This window comes from Aquarana catesbeiana, linkage group LG04, assembly GCF_042186555.1.
Source record: "Aquarana catesbeiana isolate 2022-GZ linkage group LG04, ASM4218655v1, whole genome shotgun sequence".
NCBI lineage: Eukaryota > Metazoa > Chordata > Amphibia > Anura > Ranidae > Aquarana > Aquarana catesbeiana.
Genome location: NC_133327.1, coordinates 40,165,106 through 40,177,540, shown reverse-complemented (window position 1 = coordinate 40,177,540; position 12,435 = coordinate 40,165,106). Strand labels below are relative to the sequence as shown.

At 41.9% G+C, this 12,435-nt stretch overlaps 1 pseudogene; it reads left to right on the top strand.

The window, feature by feature from the left end:
• Positions 1-226: 226 nt before the first annotated feature.
• The window catches only part of LOC141139187 (cytochrome P450 2K4-like), a 37,680-nt pseudogene continuing 25,471 nt past the window's right edge, over positions 227-12,435 (top strand).

Here is a 12,435-nt window from a genome sequence, read left to right as displayed (position 1 = left end):
TCGCATTTCACCCCGCCTGACATAACCACAAACTAACATAAGCACCTATGCACTTTAATTCCATCGTTACAATGTTCAGATCATGTTTAGCTAATTCAACCAACCATTGGGATGCACCTATAGCATTTTAACCACAAACTCATCCTAGAAATTAGTATCACCTTTTACCTACCCGTCATCTGTGATATAGCATAGACTCTTGCACAATTCAAAGCAGCTAGTTCACATGTACTATTTATTGTTGGGTGGAGTAATAGCTGACTTGGAAGGTATTCAAGGCCATTATCTACACAGGGCTTATATATTCCCCAGGCAGTGAATGCAGGTGACTTATTGCTAGAACAAAGGAGAGGGAAGACCTTCAGGATATCCTACAGCAGGATACAGTAAGTTTGTTTTTAATCCACAACTTTATGCAGTTCTAATAGAAAAAATGTGTTAAAGTAGAACTATAGGCAAAACTTTTTTTCATTTTGGATAGAGCAAAGGAGGGTTATACCTCCTTTTAGATTTTTTTTTTTCGCCCTCTGTGTCCCATTGCGGAGATTTCCCTTCACTTCCTGTCTCATAGCCAAACAGAAAGTGAGAGGAAATCCCTGTAAATTAAGGGATTCCTTGGGGACCCCCAGATCACCAGAACCAGAGGGTCCCCGTTGGAAGATTTCCCCTCTCTTACTTTTCTGGGGACAACTCAAAATTTGGGATTTTCTTTTACTTTCACTTTCAATGATCATGGTAAACAGAACAAACAGGGTGAAAAGATTTGCCTTTGGTTATACTTTAAGGGAGATAAAATTCTGGGGCATTGTCAGTATTCTGTGGTATTCTTGTAAATTTCTTTGTGTTATGCTTCAAGGGGGATCAGTTCTAGCATCTGCACCCTCATCCCCCTGCTGTCTGGGCCCCTCTGTGTGCCCCTTTCCCCCTCAGCACTGCTGGCTTCCCTCCTCTCCCACCAACAGCTGCTGTGGGCACACAGGGGGATGTTTTAGGATTGAGGTGGAAGGGGCTTGCAAATATGTAATCTATTGGCCCCTTCCTTTTCTGAATGAGCAATTGGTACTGATCGCTCCTCTGTCCATTCATCGCTGATGCATAGTAAACTCTGTTTACTATGTTTCAGTTTGTGAATGAATAGTATGCCCGTAAGCACTTTCTATTCATGTATCTGTGCAGCTGCAGGGAAAGGTATTAATTGATCTATGTCCTCAGTCCCTTTTTCATTCTTAAATGTGAGACATCAGGGGACTGTTTATGCCCCTAATATTTCACCAAAGGCCCTCAACAGGACAGTTAAAAAATGTAAATAATAAAAGAAGTAAATAAAAAAAAAAATGAAATTCTAAAAAATAATGAAAGAAAAATTAAGGAATCATTCACGTGTTTGCTCACTATAATGTCTGCCATGGCTACGAAGCATAGCATCATGGCCGTGACATGTGTACACTCCTAGCCATTGCCTCTGTTACTCTGTCTTTGAGCTTTGGGGTTCACACCCTAATCCACTAGGCTGATCACACCTGTCAAGTACATTGTGACTAATGACTACTATGTTGCCCACTGATGTTGGTCATCATTAGAGGCAGATTTCATTTTATGGTACATGACTTATTCTTCCAAGTCAAACATTCAAAAACATGAACAGACACAGGTAGTTTTTCACTTGCCATAACCATAAATGTCATATTTTTACTGTGGTTCTCCACTACATGGAATCAGTAAAAGGCTCTTGGACTTGCAGCTCTTCAATAACTAAATTACGTAATATATCTTGTGTACTACACATGTACAATTACATCTATTCCACCATAACAGATTACATCATACCCATGAATGGCTTTTACAACTTGTCATTCCAAGAAGCGCTAACTATTTGTTTGCTTTGTAATTCACTTATAAAGCCTCTGTTCCTCCTCTGTAGATATTACAGAACAATGTTTCCAGCTGACCCTGTGACGATTCTACTGTCAGTTGCTGTGATCCTCATCTTGGCCCTTGTATACAGCAGTACAAAGGAAGACAAATACAAGAATTTCCCCCCTGGACCCAGACCACTGCCAATCATTGGAAATATGCTCAGTATTGACATGCATAAACCTCATAAGACATTTATAGAGGTAAGTCATTGCTTGTCCCATGAGCCATACCTGGAACTCCAGCCACAGCTTTAATTACATAGACATAGTGGGAAAGGGTGGAATATCTGCCAGGTGTTTATTATGTGTCCTCATGCTCCATCTTCTCTATAAAAAAGGTGAACAAAAAGTTTTGCCTTGAGTCAGGCTTTAGTGCTGTGTGGCTTTTATTATCAGCTGCAGAGTGTGAAAATATAAGAAATACTATATACATATTATAACTGTCCTCTTTAACATCTCCATAGACAGGACTGAGGTAAAAGGTCTGAGTCAATGGGCTTTGGACTTTGATGTCATCCAGGGGCGTAACTAGAAATAGCAAGGCCCTATAGCAAAATGTTGTATGGGGCCCCCCTGCAAACAGCCCCCCCCCCCCACAGCTGCCCTAGTGTCAATGCAGCGTGACCTGTGCCACATATAGCATGACCTGTGCCCAATGCAGCGTGACCTGTGCCCAATACAGCGTGACCTATGCCCAATGCAGCGTGACCTGTGCCCCATACAGGGTGACCTGTGCCCAATACAGCCTGGTCTGCCTGTGCCCCATACAGCCCCACCTATGCAGAGGAAGAGGCAAGCCACCCGGATCAGCAGAGAGCGGGATTGCCCGCTGTAATAGCTTTCATTTGAATTTCCTGTCTTCCCGGGGCTCACCTCGTCACATAGCCCCACCTCTTGGCCCGACACCTTCGATGACGTCACATGTCCCGCATTGGATCAGCGGTCTGTCTATCAAAGGCACGGGTCAAAAGGTGGAGCCATGTGACGTGAGCCCCGGGAACACTGGAAGTTCTAATGAAAGCTCTTACATCGGGCAATTCAGCTCTCTGCTGATACGGACAGCTCGCCTCTTCCTTTCCTCTCTCTTCCCCTGGCTGGGAGACTGTGCCGGCGGTGCTCTTATCCTCACTGGGCCCCACTCGGCTGCGGGCCCCATAGCACCCTCATGGGTCGCTATGGTGGTAGTTACGCCCCTGATGTCATCAGCTTGAGAGACTATATGGGCAAATAAAAATGTTGAGTAGAGAAGCAGCTGGAACCATTTATTGTTGGCAGTCAGTGATACATTCTGATATACAATATGATGAGTAGGACGCAGGGTGGTCCTAGCAACCAATCACCAGCTTGTTAATATGAAAATGTAACCTCAGCAGTTCCATCCAATGCTGCTGTGCCTCCTGCCTCCAGTTCATTTCTATCCTGCCTCCTGCTCGCTACTCTGTGAAAGGTACGAGAGTTAAGAGGGGCAAGAGGACATGGTTGTGAAAGATGGGGGGAGACAGGGGGTGACGTTAAGGGGGCGGTGCTGTGTGTGTGTGTGTGTGGGGGGTGTTTTAAAGGAGGCAGAGCACATTTTTGTGTGGGGGGGGTTGATGTAAAGGGGGGGAATTACTGTGGGGATGATGTAAATGAGGGTGCAGTGATGTGGGGGGTGATGTTAAGGGAACAAGTAATGTGGGGGAGGGGGTATGTAAAGGGGCAAGTGCTGTGTGAGGGGAGATGTAAAGGGGGTCAGAGCTGTGATGAAAAGCATGGATAGTGATGTGAAGAGAGCAGTTCTGTGGGGGGGGGATGTGCAGGGGCAGTGGACATTAATGTGAATGCAAAGTTGATGTGAAGTGGGAGACTGATGTGCGGGGGACTAAGGACATTGACGTACAAATGGGATTGTGATATAAGGGGGGAGCTGTGATGGAAAGCAATTCTCACCTCTGAGAAGGGGTGTACTTACTTTTTTTGCAAGCGGTTTAGACATTAATGGCTGTGTGTTGAGTTATTTTGAGGCGAGAGCAAATTTACACTGTTATACAAGCTGTACACTTACTACTTTACTTTGTAGCAAAGTGTCATTTCTTCAGTGTTGTCACATGAAAAGATAGAATAAAATATTTACAAAAATGTGAGGGGTGTACTCCCTTTTGTGAGATACTGTAGAAGACTAATGATTTTGTTTACTTTTAATTAGATTTTTAAAATTAAAATACTGTAATTTATACAGTTATGTTTAAAAATTCAAATGTTCCTTTTTCCTTTTATCTCCCATTCAATTCACAGCTGTCCAAGACATATGGTCCAGTACTAGGTGTCCAAATAGGGCTGGAGAAGATGGTTGTCCTCTGCGGTTATGACGCCGTGAAAGATGCTCTTATCAACCATGCTGATGAATTTTCGGAAAGGGCAAATATGTCAATGCTTACTAAAACTGCAAGGGAATATGGTAACTTTTAATCTATTCAATTAAGTAGAATCAAAACATTTTGTCTAAATGTCCAAAGCAGCCTTTCGTATTAATTTTTTTACCTAAAAGGAATCTTTGGAAAAAACATTCAGCTCTCAGGGAACCCATGTTAAAAATTATTATTTTTAGAGGTCATAATACATTAGTTTGATTATTAGGAAAAGTATCCCTGTAAATTGGTGGTGTGAGAGAGCGAGGCTCTGTCCCTATGAAATTGGAGGTAAAAGAGACAGAGTTTGCATATCTACGGACTGCAAGACTACAGAGCAGAGTGTAGAGTTTAAATGGAGAAAACTGCTCTGTCAGTTTTCTCCAGGTTTTGCTAGTTCCAGATGGGATTCTGTAGTTTGGAGATCCCTGAGAGTCATGGGTGGGACAGTGTCTCCAACCCTGTGTCCAGGTCTTGAGGATAGCAAGCAGGGTGTATTCCCAGCTGCAAACAGCCCATATAACGAGGGGCTGGTGAGAGCAGAAGGTGGAAGGAAGGTGGAGTTGGAGCAGTGGCTCCTAGAGAGTGTCTCTGTGTGAAGACAGAAGCTGTGTGCATTGAGGGGCTTGAAGCCTGTGTGCGTTTAAGAAGTCCGAAGCTGTGTGCATCCAAGACTGTGGGCCTGGAAGAGCTGGTGGTTTGCGGGACCAGTACCTGTAGCAGCAGTGCTGTTGAAGAGTAGCCAGGTGGGCTTGTATTTTCAGTTGTGTCTGAATGACGTTTAAACCCCTGCGTGGGATTCCTGAGTGGACTTTTGTTTCGTTTTTATCATTTAATAAACGTGGGCTACCAGGCCCTTAACTATAAACGCCTGTCTGATGTGGACTCACTACATGGAAACGCATCTACCACTGAGCTGAACGATCCCCCATGCCACAGTGGTCATTGGAAGAATGGCCTTTTACATTAGTGGCCAGTGGGCAAAGGGCTACTTTACACTGGTGGTCAGTGGAAAAGACATAACTTTAAATTAGTGGTCAGCAGCATTTGTAGTTCATGGGAAAGGGGACCCCATGTATTGATGTATTGGTAGTCAGGGGAAGAAGGACCCCTTACATTGATACTTAAACAGGCAAGAAGACATACTCCACTGGTTTCATACCACTTCTCTGCCAAGTGATATCAGTATTGGGACTATGGAGGCATCATCAGGCAGAAAATCAATCCACCACTGCTCACTGAGCTCTAAAGCAGGGGTAGGCAACCTGGGACCCGCCAGCTGTTACAGAACTACAAGTCCCATCAAGCCTCTGGGAGTAATTCTAACTGCCAGCCTTTCGATGCCTCATGGGAAATGTAGTTCCACAACAGCTGGAGGGCTACTGGTTGCCTACCCCTGCTCTAAAGGATCCCTAGAGGTCCACTGGAACCCTTATTGAGAAAGGATAATCTAAAAATTATTAGCATTTAAAAAATATCAGTATAAATTTTAACTGGTATGGTTCAAGTCTTCACTGGATGATCAATGGTAGGAGCTTGTAGTCCTGTAAATGAGAAATTTGGCATTTTGTGCAAAGGGAACACAAATATCATCTGTGCATACATTCCTGTGTTCTATGTTTAGGTGTTGTCTTTTCCAATGGAGAGAACTGGAAGGTGATGAGAAGATTTGCACTTGCCACACTACGGGATTATGGGATGGGGAGGAGGACTATAGAAGACAAAATTAGTGAGGAAGCTGAATGCTTGGTACAGGTTTTCCAATCACATGGAGGTAAGTATTTACAATGTCAGCTCAGACCTAACGTAATGGTGGCAAGATGTCTATCAATTGTCTAACCCTCCCCAGCAGAAAATGCCTTCCTTCCACTCCCCTGCCACTCCCCTCAGCTGCTGGGAGCGAAGATAATCCCTGAGTAAACAATGAGTTATCTATGTCAGCTTATACTGGGCTATTGAGTGACATCATGGATTGGCCCAGCATTGTCACATGGAGTGAGTCACATGCTCCTTTATACTCCGGAGCACTAGGCATTTCTTTCATTTCATGTAACAAAATAATGGGGAGATATGATAGTAAGTATATTCTGGGGAGGAGGATTAAACTAGTACTAAAGGCAAAACTATTTTTTTTTTCATTTTGGATAGAGTAAAGGAGGGCTATAACCCCTGTCCCATCTTGCCATCTGTGTCCCATAGGGGAGACGTCCATTCACTTCCTGTCCCATAGCCTAAACAAGAAGTGAGAGGAAATCTCTCCAAAGTGAGGGAATCCCGGGGTGTCACCAGATTCATCAGCACTAGTATCAACCCAAAATTTGGAATTTTCTTGAACTTTTGATGATAACAAGACAAATAGAGAGGGTGAATCTCCCTATTAGGGACACAGACAGCAATAACAAAATAATAGGTGTTCTCATTCCTCTCCACTCTATCCAAAAGTTAAAAAAAAGTTTTTGTCTGTAGTTATACTTTAAAGCAAACCTGCTGCATTGCCCCAACATTGCAGTTAATCTTTTAACCAGTTGCCGCCTATCGGTGCTAATAAGTGCGGCATATTAGTGCCTCCTCATCAGTGCCACCTAATCAGTGCCCATAAGTGCCGCCTCATCAGTGCCCATAAGTGCCACCTCATCAGTGCCCACCAGTTCAGCCTATCAGTGCCCATCAGTACCGCCTCTTTAGCGCACATCAGTGAAGGAGAAAAAATACCTAGTTACAAAAACAGAAAGACAGAAAAACTAAGTAAAAAAAATGTTTTTTCATACTTTTTGGTCTTTTTTTTTTTTTTTTTAAAGAATAAAAAAAAACAGCAGTGATTAAATACCACCAAAGGAAGCTCTATTTGTGTGAAGAACTTGTCATTCAAAGTGTGACAGCGCTGAAAGCTGAAACATGGCCTGGGCAGGAAGGGGGTGTAAATGCCCTGTAGGCAAGTGGTTAAACAAAGTTTGAAGATAACGGCAAAATTGATCAGACAATGTTCGCTCCTAACTGCTAGACCTATTTTTCTTTAATACAGGTGGACAAAAAACAAATTGAATGGTAATTTTGTTTTTGTGTTCAAATTCCAGGGAAGCCCTTCAACAATCAAACCATTATTAATGCAGCTGTGGCCAACATTATTGTATCCATACTCCTGAGCCGTAGATTTGAGTATGAGGACCCCACTATAAAGAAGCTCATGGGTTTAGTTAATGACAATGTAAGACTTCTGGGCTCACCTTTAGTCAGGGTAAGTTATTTTATTATTAGATCTTACCTTGGCATGTGGTAAAGTATGAGGACTGTACCAAAAGTAATGCAAGAATAGGCGTAACTTTTTATTTTAAAAGAGGTGATTCGAATTTCATATCTTGGTAGAGTAGCTCCTCCTTTTTAGTAACTCTTCTTCTTCCTTTTCATTGCAGATAAATAGTAACATGTAAAAGTAACATGCCATCATTAAGTTCTTGGCGAAGGAGGGGGTACCGGCTGTCCAACACCACAGAAGGCTACAGAATGTTTACAGAGATGGGGCCAATTACAAGAGTCACTAATGACAAGACATTGCTCTTATCAATGGTGTCATCACCATCAACATTCTGTAGCCTTCTGTGGATGTGGGACAGCCTATACCTCTTTTTTATCAAGAGCTCAATGATGGCATTTTGCTTCTGCTTGGAATGCATTATTTACTTGCAATTAAAAAGAAAAAAAAAGTGTTGCTATAGACTAGAGGAAGAGTTGCCCTACCAACACGTGAAATTTGAATGACCCATGTAAGTTAATTAAAAAAGTTATGCCCACTTTGTATTACTTTTGGTACAGCCCTCATAATTAATAATATTTAATAATATTTTCCTCAAAAGCAGAAATTTTCCAAAGAGATGAAATATGAAAGCCTGTTAGCACTGACATCTAAGTATATAAAGAGTGCTGCGCAAATAAATGTCCTTAAACAAACATACAAACATACAAAGGGTAAAAGTATAATGGCAGGATAGGAGGACAGGAACCACCGGTGACAATATAGATATCTGGATGGTGACTTTTTTCCCTCCACCGTTCTTAGATGGCCCCTCACCTCAGATATTCGACCTGAAACAGGTCACACTGCTTGTATGATTGGATGGATCAATCTGTATAATTAGTAATTACTCCTTCACCTCCTTCAACTCCCAGTACTCAGTAATTGGCAGATGATGAATATGAAATAAAAAGGCAAAACATAGTGTTCTCCGTAGCTACTTTATTTTAAATGATAAACAGCTGAAATGAAATTTTTGTATCACTCATAGAATACCGGCACTCCGATCCGAGTGCCGGCCAGCAGGCTTGTGATCGTGTCTGTCGGATGACCGCGGGTGACGTCATACGCTCCTAACCCCCGTACGCGTTACGTCCTATAGGCGGGACTTCACGCCGATGAAGTCCCGCCCATAGGACGTAATGCGTACGGGGGTTAGGAGCGTATGACGTCACCCGCGGTCATCCGACAGACACGATCACAAGCCTGCTGGCCGGCACTCGGATCGGAGTGCCGGTATTCTGTGAGTGATACAAAAATTTCATTTCAGCTTTTTATCATTTAAAATAAAGTAGCTACGGAGAACACTATGTTTTGCCTTTTTATTTCATATTCATCATCTGCCAATTACTGAAATGTACAGTGTTTACAGGTATATTTTCTTTAATATGGTTAGAAAGACAAAACAAACATTTCCTTTCCACTTTTTTTTAAATTTAGTCAAGTAAATAAAATATGTCATATAAATATTTATTTTGCTTACATTTACAGCAGGTGTAGCTTTAGGTTTTTCCCATGTTTACCAATATTGGCCTTACTGTAGCTGCCTTACTGGGAAAAAAAGCTTGTTGTTTTTTTAGCGTTCATAAGCTCAAGCTCAAGCTTAAATGTGTATACACACAGCTTAATAAGTCATAGCAGTGACTCATATTTTCCCTTCTGGCTGCTCTGTTCATAAATGGCAGGTAAAGAAAGTCTGAAAGAAAACAGTTACTGCTTTGATCTCATTTTTGAAAACCCATAATGCTTCTCAATCCGGTGTCATGGATTCTTTCTGTAATATACCTTTATTTGCAAACTAAACATTTTATATGAATAGTAAAGTAAAATATAGTAAAATTTTACTTTTTATTCTATTTTACAAATGATTTTTAGCTTTTTTAATTTTAGAGAGTTGATTCTAAATTTGGTATAGCATTAGTTTAGGACCAAATTTCATGAATTCAGATGCCCTGAGAAGGATCTAAATTTCAGTTATGGTATTTTTGGTACTTTGTAGGGATGAGCCCACGCTTCGAGTCAAAAGTAAGTTCGAATTGAACATTGGGTGTTCGTTTGTTCTAAAACAAACCGAACACATAGGGTATTCGTGGGAAATTTGAGCACCGTAGAACACCCCATAATGCACTGCATGTTCGCAGTGCATTGTTGTATGATGATTGGCCAAAGCATGCACCTGACCTGCATGCTTTGGCCAATCACAGCGCGCTCTGCTGAGAGAGCCGTAATTGGCCAAAGGAAGGGTGCCTTTGGCCAATCATGGCTCAGGGGGCTAATTCCACACCCCACACTATATAAGGCTGCTGCTTACACGGCGGCTGTATAGTGTAATGAATGAAGAGAGATTAGGCAGCTATATATATACTTATATAATCTGCATTTAGCATAGATTAGATATTCAGTGTAGAATCTGTATTCAGGCAGTACAGGCAGTGTAATATAATATAGTCTATTGAAGTGGTTAAGGGGAACCCTACGCCAATTTTTTTTTTGTAAATGGCATGGGGGAGGCTCCCAAAATCGATTCCAGGCCCTTCAGGTCTGGTATGGATTTTAAGGGGAAGTCCGTGCCAAAATAAAAAAAATGGCGTTGGGCCCCCCAAAATGCATACCAGACCCTTATCTGAGCACACACACTTGCAGGCCACCAGAAAGGGGGGTGCGAGAGTGCCCCCCCCTCCTAAACGGTACCAGGTCACATGTCCTCAACTTGGTGTCCCCCCAAAGCACATTGTCCCCATGTTAATGGTCTGTGGGCGGGGGGCTTATCAGAATCTGGAAGCCCCCTTTAACAAGGGGGCCCCCAGATCATGCCCCCCCATGTGAATGGGTATGGGATACATTGTATGGGGTGCATCTCTCTGCCAGGTTTTGTGCCCGGATAAGCGTCTGGTATGGATTTTGGGGGGACCCCCACGCCATTTTTTTATTTTGGTGCAGGGTTCCCCATAATATCCATACTAGGCCTAAAGGGCATGGTATGGATTTTGAGGAAACCCCTACGCCAATTTTTTTTTAAATTTTGGCGCGGGGTTTCCCTTAATATCCATACCAGACCCGAAGGGCCTGTAATGGACTGGGGGGGGGGGACCCACGCCATTTTTTTCAATAATTTTTTATGTATAATGCCGGGATCCGGCAAAACATTACAGCCGCGAGCAATTTTAAATGACATTTTTTCCTTCTAGAAATGTCATTTTTCTGCGGGACTGTTATGAACATGGGAAAAATGTGGTACTTTACAGGCAGACTAAGGGCCCCCCCAGGCACAATATTTAAAGAAATATTTAATTTTTATTGTTTCACTTTAAGCATTATTAAAATCATTGCTCCTGAAAAAACTGACATTTTTAAAAGTTTTTTTTTTTTTGCATTGATACATGTCCCCTGGGGCAGGACCCAGGTCCCCATACACTTTTTATGGCAATAACTTGCATATAAGCCTTTAAAATGAGCACTTTTGATTTTTCACGTTCGTGTCCCATACACTTTAATAGTGTTCGCACAAATTTTTTTGTCTGTTCGCATGTTCTGGTGTTAACCGAACCGAGGGGTGTTTGGCTCATCCCTAGTACTTTGTATGCCCAAAAAGTCTTCTGGGAAAAATTGATTAAAGGCTGCTTCAAATTCTGTTTTTGTTGTATACCTACTTCTACTGTTGACTGAGCTCCTTTAGCTTGACTGCCAGTGGCACCTAGTCCCTTCTATTCTGGAATCCATGGATGGCTATTTTTGGCCCTGTCAAGGCTGCTACAAAAATCAGTTTTTGCCCTATATCAGCTTCTGTTATTGACCACACTTGACTGCCAGTGCCACCAGATCCCTTCTATCTTGGTATCCCTGGACAGCTTTTTTTTCGCTCCATCCTCTCATCACGCAGGGCTGCCAGGAGCTTCCCAAACCATTCTGCACAATTTTGCATAATTTGCTGCTCGGCGATACACACTTTTTGGAGCCTGGTTTATACTCCCATGTACTTCAATTGGACTTTCAGTTTAAAAATTCAGAATTTTCAGAGGTTCAGAAAATGTTTTAATAGTCATAAGAACCATAACTGGTCAAACCTTTGAGAAGTTCACTCTTCTCTAGTCACAAACCATTAACTGTCAAGTCCCCATGCAGGGATTAATATATATCAATTAGATTACAAGTGATCAGGTTGACAAGCTTACATGCAGCAGGGTCCAGAAAACATTATATTTTAATAAATATAAAAATAACATAGAATATAACAATAGAACATACAATGTGGTTAGCTAAAGGTATTTATACCTCTTCAGGAAAGAAAGGCATTTTCTTCTGGTACAAATACAGAGAGGGACAGACTTTAAAACAAAAACTGGGACTTCTTCCTTTTAAACTCAAGCAAATGAGGGAAATGGGGGACAAGACTGAAATTTTTAAATACATTTGTGTATGTACTGTAAACCCTAAAACTATATTTCAGTATGTTTGGCAGCATGTTTCACTGCATACAGTTTTCTTAAGCAAACCATTTTTCATGAAAATGTTGCAAAGTTTGTTTACTACTTGTAGAACCTACCAGTAACTATACTTTCTGTTACAAGTGGACAACAGCAAGCTACTGCTTTGCAATCAGCAGCATTATTGTCAACCTTCTGTGTGAGCACCTTCAGTTGGTGGGTTATCTATCAGGTCTATCACAGTTAGCCAAACCACCAACTGAAATGGAAGGCTGACAATGCCGCTGCCACTTGCAAGATAATGGCTTTGCTTTGTCAGCCTGCATTACAAAGTTCTGTTACTGGCAAGGTCTCCAAGTATGAACAAATTTGCAATAGACTAACAACAAAAAATAGTGGCTTGATAAAAATGTATTCCG